At 43.0% G+C, this 20,856-nt stretch overlaps 1 protein-coding gene across 4 annotated transcripts in view; it reads right to left on the reverse strand.

Moving 5' to 3' along the window:
- Nucleotides 1-19,800, reverse strand: part of ctnnd2a (catenin (cadherin-associated protein), delta 2a) — a 160,597-nt gene extending 140,797 nt beyond the window's left edge. For 3 of the 4 annotated variants that reach the window (XM_077508499.1, XM_077508498.1, XM_077508496.1), the window contains exon 1: nt 19,155-19,800. The gene's annotated coding sequence lies outside the window, so the exon portion shown is untranslated. The remainder of the gene's footprint in view (nt 1-19,154) is intronic. The other variant, XM_077508497.1, reaches the window with a different exon arrangement.
- Between the last annotated feature and the right edge of the window lie 1,056 nt (nt 19,801-20,856).

Below are 20,856 nucleotides of genomic sequence, written 5' to 3' on the forward strand. Positions count from 1 at the left end.
TCGTTGGCTCGCCAGCGGACGGCGACGGCGTCTGTAAATAAAAGATGGTGCTGAGGCAGCCCGCAGATGGATATTTTCACTCCGGCTGACATCTTCACTCCATAAGAGGAAATGCTGAGAAAGCAATTAAGACAACACGGGAGCGTCCGGGGCCGTTTATGAAACACCTTCGCAAACCACTGCGACTTTTACTCACAGCGTTTTGAGGCGTGCGGCTCAACAGAGATCCTTTATTATCGCTCGGCTTTATCATCGTCACACACCGACGACAGATGCAATTCCAGATCCATTTCAAGTCCACGCAAAAACTGTTTTGCGGCCTTACAATGCAAATCCTTCCTGAAGAGCGATCGGCTATAGAAACGCGCTGCGGTCGCCGCACTGACCGCTTCCGTGATGAGAAAATTGCAAAGCTGTTTTTTACAGCCATAATGCCGCGCTGGGCCAGAATGCTTCAATCAGCCGCGATTGTCGGCACCTTGGCACCAATTCAACACGTGCGCCACTTTGTGTGGAACACAATGCAACAGCGACCCAGTTGAGACCGACATTTAATTGCACTTTTTCAGATGAAGGTTGCTTCCTGTTAATCTCAGCAAGGGATTGGGTTTTGTTTTTTGTTTTTTTTTGGGTGGGCGTTGTGATGCTGTGACTTTTTCTGGCTCAGGCAGTCTTTTTTGATCAGCATCTGTTAGCCTTATTATGCAAAAACATAAAAATAATAAAATACATATGCAATTTCCATGAAGAATTTGTGGAAAATATATAGCAAATGACACAATAAAGTAACATTTGATGCCACTTTTTTTTTTTTTTTTTTTCCCAGACCAAACCATGACTCGTCACCAATGCAACCAGTACTTTTGATGCATGATGATGGGAATAAAAGTCAACTAAGGCGGTTTGGTCGACCAGAAAAAGTGGTCGACACAAAAATGCATGTGTTATTGCTATTTTAATCATTTAAAAAAAGATATTGGCAGCACCTGGACGTTGCATGACGAAGGCATGCATTGGTTTATATAATGTGCTATGCACACGTTATCTGTTAAATGAGTATTTCCTCTTTAAAGTGTATCTTCCAACTCAAACAACAACAACAATAATAATAATAATAATAATAATAATAATACAATTTTAGTAATTTTTGTGTTTTGTCAGGTTTTCTTAATTCTTATAATTATGGTTGCATGATTAAACATAACAGAGCTATTTTCGTAGACGGGCAGCCATTAGTTCAGCGAAAAAAATGATGCATCTTGATTTTTGTGCTGCCGAAAGTCCAGTTTTGCTTGTGGGAAAAAAAAAAAGAAAAAAAAAGTAGACTAGATTTTCGACGACCTAAAAGCCAGTCTAAATTTTGGTGCAAGTGGTGTAGCCTACTGTTAATGTCCTTTTGGTGGATTTGATTGAGGCGCAGGCGCACATTTGGACTGGACTTGTGCAAGTATTCCAAATGAAGAGAACACGCACAACAAATCGTCAATTATTAAAATTGACATTTAGTATTTGTCAACTGTGGGCCCTTTGAGACACTTTTGTGAATAACGAACATTTCGATAAATCCATGTTGTAGTTTTATGGCTAACAAAATGTATTTTTGCGTTCCTAAAGGAAATAAAGTTATGAATATTGCAGCGTTACATAGCAGAGGCCAAAAATGCGCCCATCTGATCCTAATGTGCGCACAGCACCATGTGACTTACCTCCATATGGCTAAACAATGCGCTCTTGAAATAATTGACAGAGCATAAAAGGTCCTGTTCCAGATAAACAACAATCGTTTACGGTTTCCGTTCACATGCTTTGATTGGATTAATTCCCTCCATTACTTTTCACAGAAAAGAAGAAAAAGTCAATTGGCTCCCCGCTAGTCATGCATATTAAATAAAAGAAGCCTGCAGTCTGATAATAATTTCTTCTGATGGAGAGATTTACGCCGGCGCTGAAAGAAACATTGCAGCTTAAACGTATTCAAGAAGTCAATCATCTTCATTGAAAGATGCTTCTCAGCTTCACACCTTAACTGAAATTCCGACTCACTCCATCGATGACTGTTGAGGCTTTTCAGCATATTACCTGCGTTGGGTGCAGACTTCAACATAATCATTTCCAACATGTGCTTAATGGCGCTAATGTTGTCAGCGTCAAAATGAAGCCGCCGTCATTTTCATTTTCACGCCCCATTTTGCCAGCCAATCACTCCTGGTGCCAACGACTCGTTTGCTTCTCTGAGATGATCCCCTGACGAACGGCGCGTGCAAACGTCTCCCATGATTGATGGCTCCAAATGACCTCCATGTAACGTCTCATATTCAACTGGAAATAATGCACCATTCCAGAGGTGAAGTGGGTGCACAATCGTAGGCAAGCACATAATATGCACGCGCTTCCAAAAGCTCGAAATAGATTTTTTGAAGCCAAACTTACAGGAACAAGCGAAGCTGTGACAAAGTGTCGGTGGGAATCAAATCTCAATTAACGGCAAGAGCGTGTACAAATGAACCACCGCCTTCAAACAGGTTGACTTTCGTGGGGCTTTTATAAAAAGGGCAGAATTTGGCAGAATTTGGCAGAATTTGGATTTTGCATTCATTCTGCGCTAGCGCGACATCAGCGACACAAAACATGAAGATGTAAAGGCGCAGATTTTGAAAATGCACGTCAAGCCCAGAAGCAGCCCGAGGATGAGACGAGACCGGAGGCGGACGCGTCTCCAGCGGCCTTCGTCGCTCATTGAGGAGGCGGCTCACACGCGGCTGCCATCTCACGCACGAGGCCCGCTGCTCTTCGGCGGACAACTTTCACTCCTTCAATCGATACCTGCAGCTACCGCAGTCCTATGATGCGCTCAACTTTATCACTCTGAAGCCCGCCGTTTATCACGAGTCACCCACTGCCAAATTGTAGTAATATTCAGTGGCTGTCAGTACTGGCAAAATGCATATATTGTCTGTCATAGCCCGGAGTGTTGACGGAATATGCAACGCGACCGACGCGTTGCAGTCTGTGAAGCAGGTCGACCTAGATTGTATTCCCATTCACAGACGAGCCGGGGAAAGCATCCGCATAAAAAGTCAGAAATAAATTCCCTCACAGTCACAAAGAGGTAAAAATAATTCCAAACTTTCTTGGCCCTTGTTAACATGCCTCCCTGCAGAATTTCCCCCATAATGTCAGTTATTTTGACACCGCAGAGGAAGGAGGGACTCGACAGGTAGAAAGTGAAGACAAGTCGAGACGGACCACAGCGGTGCCACCTGATGCCAAAACGACATCTTGATGCAGCTGACATACAGAAAACTGTTGGTGCCCTTGTGGGACGGTCGAGCTGCACATTGTGAGTGCTACGACTGCCACCATTGACATTTGTGTTTACAATGGCTTAAAAGCAAAAGTGAGCCACTCGCTAACATGCAAGAGTAACATGTGGTGCAAATCACGTCTGTATGTGACAATTGCCAGCTTACGTCACACTGTGGCCACAGCCTAAGCCGCAATTTCAACTCATCCATGGCTTCCATTTAAAGGGAATCGCTCTCAATCTAACCAGCACAACCATTTATTAATCAAGTGCTTTGTCTTTTCTTCCCTTTATTAGCAAAAACAACAATAAAAGCTGCCCTTTTCAACTCATTGCCCTTTTCAACCTGTTCAAATTTCCCCCTCCAATCGAGAATGTGATGTCACTCGCCGCCGCCGCCTCCTCGAAATAAGTAGGGCAGCTACTTGGAGATGGGGAGATCAGAACTGACAGGTCAGTCTCCGAAACAAGCTGCATTAAAGACGAAACCGGATTGAACAAGAGGGACGAGGAAATGAAAGGATGAACAAGAGAAGAGAAGAGAACTTTCCATACTTGCTACTTGTGTTTTCATCATCTGCTTGCACACTGTGTTGTTTTAAAAGCTGCCCTGCGATTGGCTGGCAACCAGTCCAGGGTGTCCCCCGCCTACTGGCCAGAGCCGGCTGAGATAGGCTCCAGCAACCCTTGTGAGGAATAAGTGGTCTAGAAAATGGATGGATGGATGTTTTAAAAGCCAGAAAGGATGAAAACAACATCGGTTTGAATTGCAGGGAAGCCTCATAACTAAAAGTCCTTTTCCTGTCTAATGGACACGGACGCCATCATTTTATCGCAGCTTCCAGATTCAAATCTAAAAGTTGGATTTCTGGCTCGAGCGTTCAGGTTTTTGTGTGTGTGAAAGGTTTCCAGGTGGTTTGCCAGTCTCGAGGCCGTGGGGAAGTCGAGGAGGCGGAATCCCCTGCTGGAAGCTCACCTTTCATCCTTTGCAGCCTTTGGCATTGAATATCCGCATGACGACGCTCGCAAAGCAATCGCGAGCGCTGAATGCAATTAAATGTGATGGCAATCTGAGCCGGGGCACCGAAGGCTGCCGGAGGCGCCGTTTTCAACTGTTGGGGCTCAATATTTATTTGGAAGCATTACATTTCAAAGAAGAAAAAAAATACATTTTAAATCCAATATAAAAACAGTTTAAAATAATGAAAAATTGATTAGATTGTGGACATGCGGTAAATAATGAGACAACCGTGGGGGTTTTGTTTTGTTTTTTAATTAATTCCCGTGAATGATACATATTTTTTTGTTTTGGTATGATTTTTAGTTTATTATGAATGCTTTTTCATACATCATTTACAGTCATTGTGTATTGTGTCTAAATAAAGCAAAACGAATGTTTGATGACATGCGATAATTGAGGGAAAGTGGACAAGACTTGTGTCGCACAATATCAGGTCGGTGCAAAACTATCCGGCTGGTTGCGTTTGATGGCACCGAGGTGCCACGCGTCGGTCAGAGGAGGGAAGTGGTCCCAAACGGGACCAGGCATGACGTCACCCTCTTGCACAGCTCTCTTTCTTTCTTTCTTTCTTTCTTCAAAGTTCAACCGCGCGTTCTCTTTCAAGTAAATTGTTCGAATCGAGTGCGTGCGCATCCAGAGGCAAAGAGCGGGCTGCCATTTCTCTTATCAGCCACTCAACACATCCCTCCAGAGGATTGAATCGTAATTGGGAGCGTTTGTTTGCCGATGCCTGGATGAGCGTGTAACATCATGTGGCAGAACGTACGCGTCTGTCAAACAGACGGAGAGAGAGAAAGACACGCTCAAAGTTTCTGGCTCTGCTGTCTCGGTCAGTCCAAAGCCCCTGGCGGTCACTCTCTTCATCTCCGCCGAATAACGGAATCGCAGGCAAAACTGTGGTGCTCTGTGGCCATTGTCACACGCCAAAAGGGCAGATGGGGCGACGCTCTCGCTGTTGAAGGACAACATGTGTTTCTGCGCACACAAACAGACGCCGCAAAAGTCAAATTGTCTGATTGGAATCATTGGAGGAGGCTCGTCAGATGAAACAAGTTCCCATTCAAATGAAGACGCGGAAGAAAGAAAGAACGAGACAGCAGTGTTGTGTATTGGCTTGAAGATGCAAGCATGCAAAAAAAAGATCTTGAATAAAGATATTATTACTATCGGCTTTAGCATTCATATATAAAAATGTGAGAGATTGGCAGATAATTGGTCAGGCTATTCAAGTATTGTGCCTTGAAGCGAAAGTGAGCAGATCATGGATGGGCAATTAGCGGCTGAATGTGGCCCTTGAGCACACTCTGGGTGGCCCCTTGAGTAGTTTACAAAAAATTTAAAAAAAAATTTTTTAAACAACACTGATAAATATTAATTTTTCCACATAAAAATGGGGAAAACAAAATGCAGAGGAAACCGTGAAGAATCCAATATATGAAAAAAATATCAAAGAAATAAAAAATCAGCAATTATGCAAATCCGTGGGTGCCATAATGAAGACTGGCTTGAAAAAAACAAACAAAAACAAAAAATAAAAAACTGAATAATTCATATCGAATAGTTTTCGATTCTGATTCCTAAAACCGTGAATCAGTTATTTTAATTTCTCTTTTTCTCATAAATTCATTAAAAATAGAAATTTAAAGGTCATCTTTCCATTTTCTTGACATTTACTGTTCACATGAATTTAAAAATATTTCTTACATTTACGAACGACATGACTTATTGCACTTAAGACAATTCAGAATCTTTTGAGTTTATATTTACAATTATTGAATTAGAATTAAGAAACTATTTTCATCACATTTGTGTCACACTAAAGTGATTATAACGCATGACGTGTTACTTTCACTAATAAACTAAATCATTTCACCAGTTTTACTTCTGCCTCCGCAAAATTGAATTTGGAATTGAAATGAATGTTTGTGGAGTTTTTAATCATGCCCTTGATATTTAATAAGAATTGATGTTCCATAATTAATCAATATCAGATTGAATTGAACGCCTGTGAATCGCAATCGAATCGAGGAAATTCGAATCGATAACTAACCCTACAAATTATGCAGCGGTCGACTGTTGTTTTAAGTTGTAATATCACCAATCACCAATAGATGGCAGACATGTCTTCGATGGGTTTACACTGGGTCTTATTCTCCCCTTTACCACAACGTTGAGGACTAGGCCAAATCATTTGTGGTGTATTTGGAATATGTAGGACAAACAATAAATAATATTACAATTTTGAGCATGTTAATGTTTGTGGGGAAAAAAATGAACCGCATGCATTTGTGTGCTTTTATGTTGGTTTTCTGTTCAGCAGTTTTGAATAGTAAATTATATACACGAGAGCCCTTTGCACTACGGTCGACCTTTTTGCTGTTGGATGAGGAGAGTGGACATGCATTGTATTGTCAAATGAAATATATGAAAGCATCGACCCTCCAGAATAAAAGCACGTCACGTGTGTTCATCAGCCTCCGTGGAATAGGAAGTAGCTGTTAACTAACAAGTACGCAAATCTAGCATTCAACACTTTGACCTTGGTGGAGGTCTTCATTTTATTTCAAACAACTTTTGTCCGATTCCGTCCCAGCTGTTGCCTCCTCAAGCACTCATTGAGGATTTTTCCTCTCCGTCTATCTCAGTTCCTCAGGGGGCTAATGATGTTCTTAGTCTAGGCTATTAGCACAAGAGGCATATGGGACCTTGGTGAGTTGTAAAGCTTACTGGCTTGACGCTGACCCCCAGCAATGTGCGCGGGCGGCGTTTCTGACCGACAGAGACCGAAAAGATGGATCGCAAATCCAATGCAAAGTCAAGTTGGACTGCTGCAGTCATTGTTTAACGTGATTTTATACAACAACAACAACCATGGCGGTCACCGAATCAAAGCCGTCAAGACATTTAGACTTGTTTGGAGGCACGAACTGCACATGTTAAGGCTTGCGGGTGTTTTCGCTCGAGCTCCCCTCACAAGATTTCTCCAACGTGGATGCCACAGCCGCGGGAGGCGGCTTCAAGCCCATTTTGCCGGCTAATTCCGCAGCTGCCGCCCACTGCCGAGCTTTGGGAAGCGCACGGGGCCGCCACGCTCCCATGGGAATTCATTTTTATTTCTGCATTGTTGACGTATTGGTGTTTCGGATTTACACATCAACCTTTTTGGCACATCAGTTTGCTTCCGGTTCGGTCAAAAATACTTTTGCTTCCGACTTTGTGCAACCCGGCCCGGAAACAAACTGATGTGCAAAATCACATCCCCGCCCATTACAGCCGTCAACGCAATATTATGTTGTGGTTAGTAAATCTACCTTCCAGTCAAGTTTTTCTGCATTCTCCCCATGCTCGGATGGGCTTTCTCAAGGTCAGGACTGGCATAAAGTCACGTGGCATTGGCTGGTGTGAGCCATTTACTTGAAGAAGAGAAAAAAAAAAAAAAAAAAAGTCTTACTTCTGGTTGATGGAAGCATTTTCAGCTCAAACATTACAATAATCTTGCCTTGAAGTACATTCTTAACCACATCTCTGACACTGGTTGAACTTCAATTCCGCTTTGGAAGTTTCATAGTTCAAGTCCCAACAATGCTAGTCCGTATCAAGCTAATAGCAGAAAAAAATGGAGGCGAAGTCCTTTCCAAAATACCGTTTACTTCACGGTTCAAGATCCACTGTGGATTCAAAACGCGAGTCTGCGTCAAGCTAATCGAAGTAGAAAAGAACAGGAAGTAGCCTAGCAAAATAAAGCAAGTATAATGCAAAACATGGCTTAAGAGAAGTCTGTTAAGTCAAGCCGCTTCTCCAAATATCAATACACTGAAAGACTCAAACTGGACAAAGGCAGTCTTTTCTACTTAAAATGCTGTCTGTTTACTTGGCACTCATTTCCAGTAAATGTTTATCTTCTTGTTTCCCTCATCACCACTGTCCTTTCAGAATAAGTGTCGCAAAAGCAAAACACTGCAAACAACAAGCGCGTACTGTTAAATAATCTCTGACATGTCGATCAAATAATCATTTTGAACAAAGCTTGTCAGCTGGTGAGTTTTATGAGTCCATTTCCTATTGATAGCTACTAAATGACACACACACATTTTCCAGTATATCGAAACTTCCTTTCTCATCGAGTCGACATGAAAAATCCACACGCGACTCACACACACACACGCTACATTCCATTTCAATTCCATCTGCAATGTACTCTCATTTGTGAGTGACAAATATCTCATTTTTGCTCTTAGACTGGTTTGGACTTTAATTGCCTCGGCTGACATGAGACTGATTATTAGTAGCTTAGCTTGTCTTGTTGTCCAATTTGTGCACAGCTTGGCAATAAAATCCAAACTATAGCAGCAGAATGGACTAAAGGCGCCTTATTAACAAGCTTGTGTTTGCAGGCCAACGCTGGCATTTCATAACAACACGATTGATTGGCCATCGACTAACAGAACCTCCTTAAGAATCAAGCCTGACGAGGATCACGGGTCATCGGCGTGTGTGCACGCTTCTCAGCACTCACGTATGACGGGTTGACGCCATTAAATTAGCGTTTCTAACGTCCCCTTGGAGAGGTCACTGCACTGTAGTGTAACGATAGATCAGCTGCTTCCCCTGGAGGCCAAAGTGAATTCGATCTCACGCCACTTTTGTCCCAGCAAATGGACAGAATTGTTTTGATAGGGCAACTTTAGACGCTCCACACTGAATTCATTGATCACAATCAATGCCTGCTGGCATATTATAACGTTGAGCCAGTGATCTTTGCGTCGCCATGGCAACTAGAGTGACCTGGCAAGTAGTTACCATGGATTCTAAACTACTACTGCTGCTGAGCCTTGGTGGAACAATGGGCTCTTATTGGGAACCTTCTGACCCCGAGTTTAGCCCGCAGTGCATCCAACAACGAAAAAGACAGCAAGGGTGAGAATACGTTTTCCCTCGTGATTACAGCCTTCGCATTGGCATATATAGTCGTCAGGTGGTCATGTATGTCACGGACTCGTGCTCTCTATCGTCAATGTGCCATAATTGGAAAATGTGTAACTACAGTTACTGGTGGAATTTGTTTGCCGACGTCCACACGATCAGCGAATGACGATCTGTCCAAATCATGGAAGGTTGTCTTTTAATTGTGACCCACCAATGATGTAACGCTTTGAAACAAATGATGGCATCCAAACGCATCCTGCTTCTCACGCCGGGCTGACAACTTTCGGGACACCAAAGACAAATTCGACCAGCGTTTGTGATCCACGATTCTTCAAGAGTAAAACTGACTTGTCATGATGCTTCTTTGATCCCACCTCCTTTCAAATGTTGAATACATCAGAATTAAACAGTTTGGGCATCATAATTCCACCCTACTGGTGTGCACGACTTGGCCACCAGGGGGAAGTAAAACACAGACAGACATTCAAAAAAAGAAGAAGAGTTACACAACAAAGCTACTCAGTTGCAGTGATAGTACGGAATAAATGCTGAAACTGTAGTAGACTGTAGACAGGAGGTGGAATGATTTTAAGACAGCGTTTCAAACCTTTATTGAGATTTCACTCAAAACAGCGCATCACCAAACAAAAATGTCACAAAATATATACAGCATATACAGTACTGACATAATTCTGATTTCTTGAAATCTGGCCCTCTTTAGTTCAACGTAAAGCTCCTCCATCTTATTAGCGGCAATCGGTGGCTACGCGTGTTAATTGTGCCAATCGGTTGTTCTGCCTGTCACTGTATGTTGCTGACACGGATGGGGAAACAAGGATACATTACTTGTAGCTACATTTCTGACCAACTAAGTGAGAAATTCCCTCAGCACATTTGATGATCTCTCTCATGTCAGGTCACAATAAAGCACTCAAGTCCAACGTGGTCTGAAAAATCACACGAGTGAACGTGCGTCGCATTCCCGGGTTGCAACGTGGACGTGTGTGCAACTAGAAAGTCAACAAGTTCAACGGTTTGTGTCGTCTTGTCTCCGCATGGTCCAGTGAGACGGAGAAAGAGCGATATTGTGCATGTCTGTTCAAAGGATTTGTTTCATTTCTTTTTCCCTTTGAGAACGCCCGTCTGCCACTCGAAAGCCAGCACATTGTGAGCCTAATTGGCCTGAACAACAACAGCCTTGCTTGAAGACTTGAAGTATTTTGTCAAGACATTTTTTTTTTCGGCCTCCATACAACTAAATGTCTTGCGACTATATGGAGGAATAGAGTTCATTAGCACATTCAGTCGTAGCCAAAACAAAAATAAATGACAGCACAAATTAAATACCAGATGGCATTTGAAAAGTCACCATCACTTTTCTAAATTGTGTCAAGCTTTTTGTTTGTGTGAAGCGACCAAACCGCCAACTCATTTCGGATCCTCTGTTGCTCAGCGTGGATTTAAAAAGCTTGTCCGAGGCACATTCAGCCACATCTTTATGCTTGGTGTGTCGAAATACACAATCCACGACACACTGCATCACCAACCAACTAGACTCCATTTACAATGAATAAATGGAATAACAGAGGTGCAAAAAGATGTCATACTTGAAAGTATTATACGACAGAGAAATGTTTGTCACTCCATTTGGCAGAAGCAGGAGACAAAAAAAAAAAAAGAGCATCAGCACGTGCATAAATCCTTTAAAATTCATGAGCCGCAAAACATGTAAGTCAAATGATATGCATGTATCGTTGGTGATTGTTGTTAACGTCATGAATTCGACAGCCACGCAAGACAGAGATGAGTCAAATCAATGTTCATGTTCCGTACCGCAACTCAACCATATTGGAGATTTCACACGCAATGACGACGCATCGTCAAATGCAATTTCAGAGCTGGCATGATGCCGAGGGAGTGACCGCACTTTTTCGTCCATACACACACAAATGCCCAAAGTTGCCATTTTCTCATGGAAGCTTGTGCGGTAAATTGCACTTGTTAGCGGGAATTCCTCAGCGGCATGGATAACTTCCAACTTCGCATCCTTCAAACCACCCAAACTTCTTTTGAAGCATCAACTCATTTTTGAATAAGAATAAAGTGTATCAGAACTGCAAGCCAGTGCTCGCACCATTACAAAACGTACTTTCATGCTTTACTCTACTGGCACTAAATAAATGTAACAATACTGTACCTATTTCAAAATGTCTCACATTCTCCAGCATCCACACCATCCTTATACAAAAGGGAAGCTAAATTTTGCCCCTACCACGTTTACAATATACAATTCAGCAACCACCAACATCACCACTGCAAAACATGTTCACTACTTTCATCAATACCCTGCTCAATGTCTTCATGACTCATTGTAGCAACAAAGGCCCGGACCTCACTCAGAAGAACCGTTTCTGTTGAAAAATCAATCGAGGTATACGATCCCTTTTAAAAAATAATAATAGTTTAATTTTTGCATCGTTATCGAGCACAGGCTGCTTACAGTGACAGCAGCTGTCGACACGATTTGCTTGAAGCAGCCTTTGTTAGCTCAGGGAAAATGAAATCAAATGGTGCAGACAGCATGGCCAAGTCGGGCTGGAGCTGAAGACCAACGTCAGCACACATCAATAAGTCAATAACCGAATAAAACCTGATTTTTCCTCTCTTCACTCAGACATGCGGACAACACTCGAGGCTAAAATCACCTTCCACAGGTGGTCGTCTCCATCAATCGATCGATAAGACTAAAGGCCTTTTCAGCCCACACCGTGTCGTGGTGTATCGCGCAAGGTGAGCGGCAGATCCACTAGAAGAGATGGTGGTGTCGTGATTTCACACAGTAGGAGGCTTGTCAGAGTTGTACGGTTTACGGCATGACGAGAAACTGACTGGTAGCTTAGCAACCGCTGCCAAAAATGGACACGCTCACGCCAGCCCACTGTGAACACCGTGAAAACAAAGTGCAGTGTGAAAAGGGCTTAAGTCGACTATAGGTGTGAATATGAGTGTGGATGGTTGATTATCGACATGTGCCTTTACACTAACATTCGCATTTACAGTGCAGTGAAAAAAGTATATAGCCATCTCTCGAAATAGTACTTTTTGCACTTTCACCATTTTAGCTTTTAAGATTATCAACCATATGTACATACTGTAAACATCAGACAAAGATAACCCAAGTAAACATACAATGCAGTTTTAAAAAATGCTACCAAAGCTACCGTGCCCTGTATGACTTGTTGAATCGTGGATTTAATGTGGCTAATCACATTTTCCAGTCCATTTTAATTGGTCACACCCAAGCCAGATTACGTCCAGACCTGTTCGATCAAAATAGAAAAAAAAAAAATCACCTAAAAAGAACCTGACTGACTGAATGTAAAATCCCATTGACATGCTAACGTAAATTAGCATCAACTTCCGGAGTGGTACTTCAAAAGTATTCACACAGAAACGCTGTAGGAACACATACAGACAGTTAATATAACAATACAATATTATTTATAATTTGTAATAATAATAAAAATAAAAAATTAAAAAAAAGTTTTATTACCAAAGCTCAATTGCAACTTTCTTCTTAACTCATTGTAATTGTATAATTCAGGCATCTGCAGCACCACACTGCCCCGAAGAGGCCAACGAGCACATAGCAGGAACAGTCGTGTTTTTTGCTGCTAGCATTTTCCTATTTGGTACTAATTTATTTTATAGTTATAGTTAGCTGTTATGTTTGAAGTTGAATTTTCATCTGATCTTGGAAATCCCTATTATTCTAATATGAAAGTTTTTGAGGTACATAAGCGTAAATTTGAACTGGTTCTCATCCAAAATCCACACAAGTCAGAAGTGCTAACCGCTAACCGCAATGCTGATGGTGACAAATAGGCAACAATGTGAAAGAGCAATTGAATCATGTGCAGCCGGTTTGCCTGACAAAAATCTCAAACGGTCTGTGCGTTTTTTGTTTTTGTTTTTTTCTCAGGCTCCACTTTGATGCGAAATGAACTCGGGCACACCTGCTAGCTGAGCCAATTATTAATGCAGCTCTGCAAGGATCGTGAGTCGGGCCCAGATGTGATCAAACATATCACTGCCGATCTTGTTTTCCATATACTGCATTCCACTTTTCATAGCCTCCGTTCCCGCGTGAGATGTTTCCTGCTCTTTCTCCCTCACGGGCTTTATCACGAGCTCTCCGTCTTTCACTTTCCACTCCATCTCCCCATCATTTTCGCCACTTACCCCTTCCTGCGAATTCCCTCTTCTGTCCCCTGCATCCTTAACCCGGTGTACCTTCACGCTGTTTTGTCACTTCACATATTGCCCACCTCTCTCCTCTTTTTTGATCACTATCATTTCTTGACTTCTTTCTTTGTCTCCCGGCTGATAGGGAGGACAATCGAGTGGAGGAGGAGGGGGAGGAGGAGGGATGATGATGGAGGGAGCCCCATCTGTGGCTCGCTCATTAGAAGGAGGAGCACAGTAGAAGGCATCCACACACACACACACGCACACACTGGAATCAGTCCAACGCTGACACATCGCTATCTCCAAATCTGGCCGTCATTAATCACACCGTGTACACCACATAACAACATTGCGATGCTTTAGAAAACTCCGGCACTGTCAAGCGACTCCGGCACATTCAATTGAAACTTAAACTCTGCCCTAAGCCGGATAGTTCTCAACGCTTTCCTTTACAAATGACAAAAGATTGCATTGCATTTGGAATGGGGAGATGAAAAGCTCAAGGGCACTCCAGAGGTGCAAAAAAAGAAAAATCCCACTTAAGCTTACTTTTGACCAGCACATGAAATATGTGACACATGATTGAAGGGATTTAAAACAGCCTCTTCTGTCTTATCCATCTTGAACAGTCCTTCCCTTTTTACCTGAGACTTTATTCATAACTCCTGTTTGGCACATTACCTGCAGCCTTTGCAATGTCACGGCAAAATCTTTCATCGTTTCATTTGGAATTCCTATTTCTCAGGATAAGGATGACACGTTAGACCGCGAAAAGGTTTCACGGCCTTTTTTGGTTTTCACTGGGCCTGGGAGGTCAGCAGATGGCGGAGTTACACTTGAGTGACATCTCCAGGCAGCCAATAGGTGCGCTTAATAATAACAACGTGTTCAGCTTTCCAAAAATAAATAATGCTCACAAGAGGTCTTCCTAATATTTCCACATTCTAATGTTGGAAACATTAACGAGATCCACAAACACATTTGGCAGCATTTTTCAGTTGTGTTATACTTTGGCTAATGCTAAACGCTATCTTGGTTGACAGTTCAGCAGCGCTAAACACGGCACTCACCATTATCCAACGTTGTTTGTTGGCACCTATTAGAAGCTGGGTGTGCCGTTGACCTCGCCCGGGTCACACATCGTAACATTGGAAATGCTCCCCCACGCCATTACGCAACAGAAAACCATCTCAATAGTCATGCGCACATAATATACATCAGGTGTAACTTCATCTGTAGCCGGTAAATGTATACTAAGTACAAGTTGATAAGTAGCTTCATGCTAGGTTATGGTTACATGATAAATGCATTTCTCCGATTGCCTCTTATAGCGGTCAAAACTAAAAAGCTCAGTGACAAGCCGACCGTCCAGTCAACTGTCAAGGATTCCTCTCGCCACATCTCCTACAAATTGAAGACCTTGAACCTAAATCTCACTGCCTACAACCAATCATATCATCATGCTCATCTTTGGCAATATTTCCCTTGGCAAACTGGATGTTGAATGTGCTAAATTTACTTGCTAGTCAAGTTATAATGTGGGATGTGCCTAGCTCAATAACACAAAAAAAGCCATATGACTCTTTATTATGCGTTAATCCAAAAGGGCTGCTTGCATTGTGTGGAATACGACCAGATGCAGATGAAGAAAACAGTAATGATTACACATTAGTCAATCAAATGGGAAAAAAATTAACAACAAGATAGACTATGATTGAAATATGGCCCCATAGGAGAGACACGCCGGATGCTATAATGTACTATGAGGGGAAAGAAGAGTGATGCTACAGGTTTAATGGAGCATAACGTGTATTTAATCTTGTAACACTTATGGGGAACATTGTAAAAGTGTCCATTAGCAACTGCACGTTATGTGTTTTTTAATGTCATTAAGCGAGCTCATCGTAGTCCACTCATGGCAAAAAAGCATGAATGATTGACGAGCATCTGGAGGCTGTCAACACCTCCCACGAGTCCATCGAAACGCAATCAAAGCACCGGGCAAGTTCACAGCTCGTGTCACATGCTTCGATGAAAGAGAAATCAGCAAATCTTAAATGTCCCACTTGACCTTTTTCCATCTTTTCTTTTGAACTTGAATGTCCGTCATTCTGTAAATGTAGCAAATATGCTGCAGTACATCTAAGCATGACAACTCCACATTGTTTTTCTAAATAGTCCGGCTCGAAATAAACCCTTTCGCATCACAGTTTGTTTATAATTTGCGCCTCATTCTACCACATTGAATCGCAAAAGTGATAATCAAATGTTGAGACTTCTGCTGTCAAAAGAAAGCAGAAGTAAAAGAAGCACTGAGACGGGCCTAAAAAGCTTTGCTGAGCTCATGTCACCGACACAGAAGCAGCTCGCTAGCAACAGCGCCGGTTGACGACTAGTGCGCCTAAACACGTTATGTAGTCGATAAGTCAGTAAGCTTTGCCAGCGTGATGGAGAATAAAGTGTGTTTATGACAAGTGTCATACGAAGGGATGACAAGAAAAGACAGAGAAGCCATGCTAAATGCTAAGCTAACCTAACCTAACCTCGTTGCATATAGCTAACACCTTTAACAATGCAATGAAGTGCTTTTCACTTTTCACTATTGTCTGTCTGGAACAGAGTTAAAGTGGAGAACATCCAACTTTGAAAACTTACATTTCAAGAAAATTAAGTGTTTGGACTCTGGAGAGAAAATCATATTCGCTAACAACTGAACCGGACCAAGGAATGAATTAACTTGGATTATGCCAGGAGGCCAGGAGGCGTGGCCTATAAGCTTCAAACTACGTATATTAATATAGTATGAAACATTTAGAATTGATCAGTAATGTTATATATGTGTTTTCACAATGGAGTCCTAAGTTTTGACTTTGACTTTTGAGGTCTGTGCGTCCTTCCATTTTTCTGAAGTGAAAAAGTTTGGACACGAGGGATTCATTTGGTTAATTTGGTACTTGGACCTGATACGTCTTATGATCTTCACTAACACAGTGTGGAGACAAAATCGATCTAGTTTGCGTTGGAGTCAAGAGGAAGCCAAATGTCAGTCATTTCAGATGTTGTTGTTAAGAACTGGATACAAAGAAAGAAGAAAAAAAAAAAAAAAACATTTTTGGTCCAGCACACTTCAAAAGGGAGGTGAAAGGAGTCGGCCTGCTCAGCGTGGCGTCTTCCTATTGCGATAATTCCCAGGAAAAAGGAAATCAAAGCGGAAAGGAGGGAAAGGTCATTTTGGCGCCCGCCAGGTCTCGACACTTTGATGACAAAGCGGCTGAGCATGAAGCAATCGGCACCCGAGCGGACTAACTATTGATGCAAACTCCTCCCCGCCTCTTCCATGGCCAGCTCATCATGGCGGCTCTTTGGACTGTCGTCAGCACTCCATCCTCGTGGACGCCAGCCAGCAGCCGCGCCGCCCGATCAATAGGCACCGGCGGCTCGCTTTGCCCCACCCCCCGTCTCAACTAGAACACTATAAAGGCTGCTGTGTTGTGCCGCCGCTGCATAGTGATTAAGCATCCCGCGCCGCGGCGTGAATTAGCCTAATCTGCGTCCGCAACCAAAGGACGGCGCTTCTTCGCATGCCCGCCAGAGACGGTCGGCGCACGGAAAACAAGCTCATCCTTGGGATTTTTGCCAAAGCGAGTTGCATGGGAGGATGCTGGATGTATGTGACAAAAGGAAATGTGCCATACGAATAAGGGATGCCAAATGTTTTCTCGCTTACTTCAAGCGGAACCTCTGAAGTCAAATGCCACCATATGTAATTGCGGCCAGCCATTTTCTATCGCGCTCATTAGAGAGTTGCGACTCGGCTGAGATTGGAGCTTTGGAATATTCAGGGGGGGAAACCGACTTTGAAATTTGACCGCAGTCGTGAATGCCCCCAGCAAATCTCATAAGACCTCAGGGGCGGCCATCTTGCTCAGGGCTCAGGCGATGACCAATCAGCGCTCGGCTTACAAACGTCACATGACCAAACTCAGAAAACAGGTGCAACGTGAGTGGTTGTTGCCTGAGCAACTGTGATGTCATTTTCAGTCAACGGCAAGTGCCAAAATGGCCGCCACCTGAGATGGAACAGGTGGCTTTTGCCGCTAAATTCATTAAAAACATGATTCATCAGAATGCTGTTTTTGCAGAGAACATTTCTGGGTTGACTTCTCCTTTAAAAATATTTACAATTGTCTCGAGTTCTGGAGTTGTCGTGATAAAATCTCTTTCGCATCGGTACTAAAATATATTTCATCCCTTCATCCATCCATCTTCTTCGCCGCTTATTCCTCACAAGGGTCGCGGGGGGTGCTGGCGCCTATCTCAGCTGGCTCTGGGCAGTAGGCGGGGGACACCCTGGACCGGTCGCCAGCCAATCGCAGAAAATATATTTCAATACTTTTTCAAATGAACAGAATTTTGTTTGAACAATCAGAAAGTTGAATTTTACATCGCAAGGGTTTGCTTTTCTTCATGCGCAAATTTAAAAAAACACAATTCAAAACACGAATATTCTCTGTCTCTCTCTCCTCCCATGCTGCAACCCTGCAACAAATGTTCTTGTCACCAATACAGGGCAAATAACACTGTAAGTTATTGTCAAGTAATATGACTCGCGCTTATAGTGAGTGGTAAGACTCCTGCATGAAACAATTGTTCATTGACTTTTCCACTTTTATATTCTGATAACAAGCACATGCAAGTGGACAACAAAACAATTGAAGCAAAAGTAAACAAGAACCTAAACCCAAATCATGACATTAGTTTGCAATCCAGTATAACAAATTGAAAGTCCTGAGCCTCTTAGAATGGATGGAGTTGACTTTAGAGGTTCCACTCCACAGCTTTTCTACCCTTCCTTATTAACGTACAGTCGGAATATTTCCATGGATGCAAACACGATGATGATGATGATGATGATGATGATGATGATGATAGCCTCTTGCATCAGTCACCATCATTGGTGCCTAAAACGCAGACTTTGGGCAATCACTCTGTCCTGTCATCTAAGGTCAGTTTAGAGGAAGAACACCAACCCAAAGCTTTTTTTTTTTTTTTTTTTTTTTCCTCAGCACCTGAAAAGACAGTTCAATGCCACATCGCGAGACCTTGGCATATCTAATCAAAGCTTTCCCGCCTGCTGGCTGCATGATGATGCTGTCCATCATGCGCCTGTCATAGTGCTGACATGCAGTTGGCTGTGCATGTACCCACATCATGTCTAATAAGGCCACCCGCTGTGCTCATTCTCTCCTCTACCTCCAGCTCATCACCGGGATCTCTTGCATGCCCTTGACAAACTGCCAGTGCAATCCTTCTCCTGCAAAAGGTCTATTTGTCATGATGGGATGGGAATCCAGCACACATCCCTGCATCACATCCGGAACTCGTGGAGAGCAAGAAGGATGTCAAAACGCCTAACTTCACTTAGTTTGGACAAATGTTACGGAATAGCAGCTTTGCATCCAAGAAGTGACGCGTTCAGATCCACGCTGTCCATTTGTGTGTCGTCTGCTGGAAGTCCAGCAACAAAAGAATCCCGTTTTCGAATCCTTCTCAAATGATGCTTCACGCATGGCCAAGTATGTGCAACCAACACTTTGCACGTCCTATTGTGGTGGCGGGCGACAACACATCGTCGGATGTGATGAAAAGACTTACCTGAATAGGATCCTGGCCACCGTCCCAGCCAGCGGCGTCTCCTCGATTCTCCTTCCGCCCCTGGTGCGCCTTTCCCCGCAACGTGTTGGGCTCAGTTTGGGATGGAAACACGCGTCCGGTATCCTCGTCCTGCTTCCCGGGATGCGGCGGAGGCAGCGTGCATTTGCAGTCCGCCGAAGGTGGAGGAGGACGAAAAAGCGGGTCGGAGCACTGCGGCGACAGGAAGCACCGGAAAGGAGGCAGACGGCCGCTCTGCTCTCCGTCTCGCTTACGCCGTAACACGAGAGCTTGCAGGCATGTGGTGTGGGTGGCGCGCCCCCTGCAGGGAAAGCAACGATACGACAGGCAGGCGGGGTCTTCCTTCCTGACGGCGACGAGACGCCCCCAAGCGTGGGGGGCGTCTCTCTCTCTCTCTCTCTCTCTATTTGGGTGCCATTTGTGTAAGCATTTGTGAGGTGCCCAAGTCCGGTCCTCGTCAGCCGCCATCCGGCCTGTTTTCAACGCAGCTGCATCCAATCATCAGCTCATCAACGAGCTTTGCAGAAGCCTGATCAGGATCCTGATCATCAATCAGGTGTGTTGGTGGAGACAAACATTGAAAACAGGCTTGATAGGTGCTCACGAGGACCGGACTCGGCCATCCCTGGACTCTAACTTGTCGTTTCATTTTCACATCACGTGGACGCAAGCATGACGTCATCATTTGTGCGTCACAGTTGAAAACCACAAGGATCACCTTCAGGGGCGTACAAAGCAGACGCCGACATTCTTTCATGAAAAGGCAATAAATAGTATGAATAAAGGGACATCGCGAATATAGATAAAGATCCTTGTTTCAAATGACAAATTTGACAAATCTAGGCCCGTTTAGTTCCAATAAAATCTGTTCCAGCGTGATGAATGACAACAGGTGGAAACACATGCACGTTAATAGCACTACTGCCATCTAGTGGAAGCAAGCGCATAATTGTTTTGCCTGTCCGGATATGACGAATATTTGTACTCCATTTTTAAGCAACATGAGATCATTTCCTGGGCCACACCTGATCAGCTCTAGAAATATACAGCTTACAAATACTTTCAACACATCTGCATAACCTCGTGTCTGTTTTAGCACTTTTCTTTCATTTTAGTAACATTTCATCTGTTAAATGAGTTTATTCTATTGTTCATCTTCATAACTGTACTTTGCCTTTCGCCAAAAGAAAGTTGCGATACGCTTCAGATCCCTTGTGAGGAGAATGTGGCTCATAGATGATTTTTTGTTTCCTCAATCATTTGCATTTCATAGAAAACTTGATTTATTTCAGCAGTTCAACTCAAAAAGTGAAACTCATGTTAGAAACATTCATGAAAAAGAAAAATCATTTTCACAAGTTAGATTTTTTAAATAAGAATTCTGATTGAAACTTGTGTAATATTCGATTGTTTATTGACCATCAGTATTACTACAATACTACGTTATTGTCATAAATATCAAGCTTATCTAGATCATTGCAAATTAACTCGTTTCATCTCTCATAAACGTATATGATCATCAATCATCAATCGACATGACTTTCCATGATCTTGTGTGTCGAATACTTGCATGTTTGTAGAACAATCGCTAGAGGGCGCTCCCTGTCTGAGATTTTAAAGGCTCAATAATGCTGTTAAAGTGTCAACACCATTTTTGCCGTTTGACGTATCGAAAGAAAGACGA

The sequence above is a fragment of the Festucalex cinctus genome, chromosome 20 (assembly GCF_051991245.1).
Source record: "Festucalex cinctus isolate MCC-2025b chromosome 20, RoL_Fcin_1.0, whole genome shotgun sequence".
NCBI lineage: Eukaryota > Metazoa > Chordata > Actinopteri > Syngnathiformes > Syngnathidae > Festucalex > Festucalex cinctus.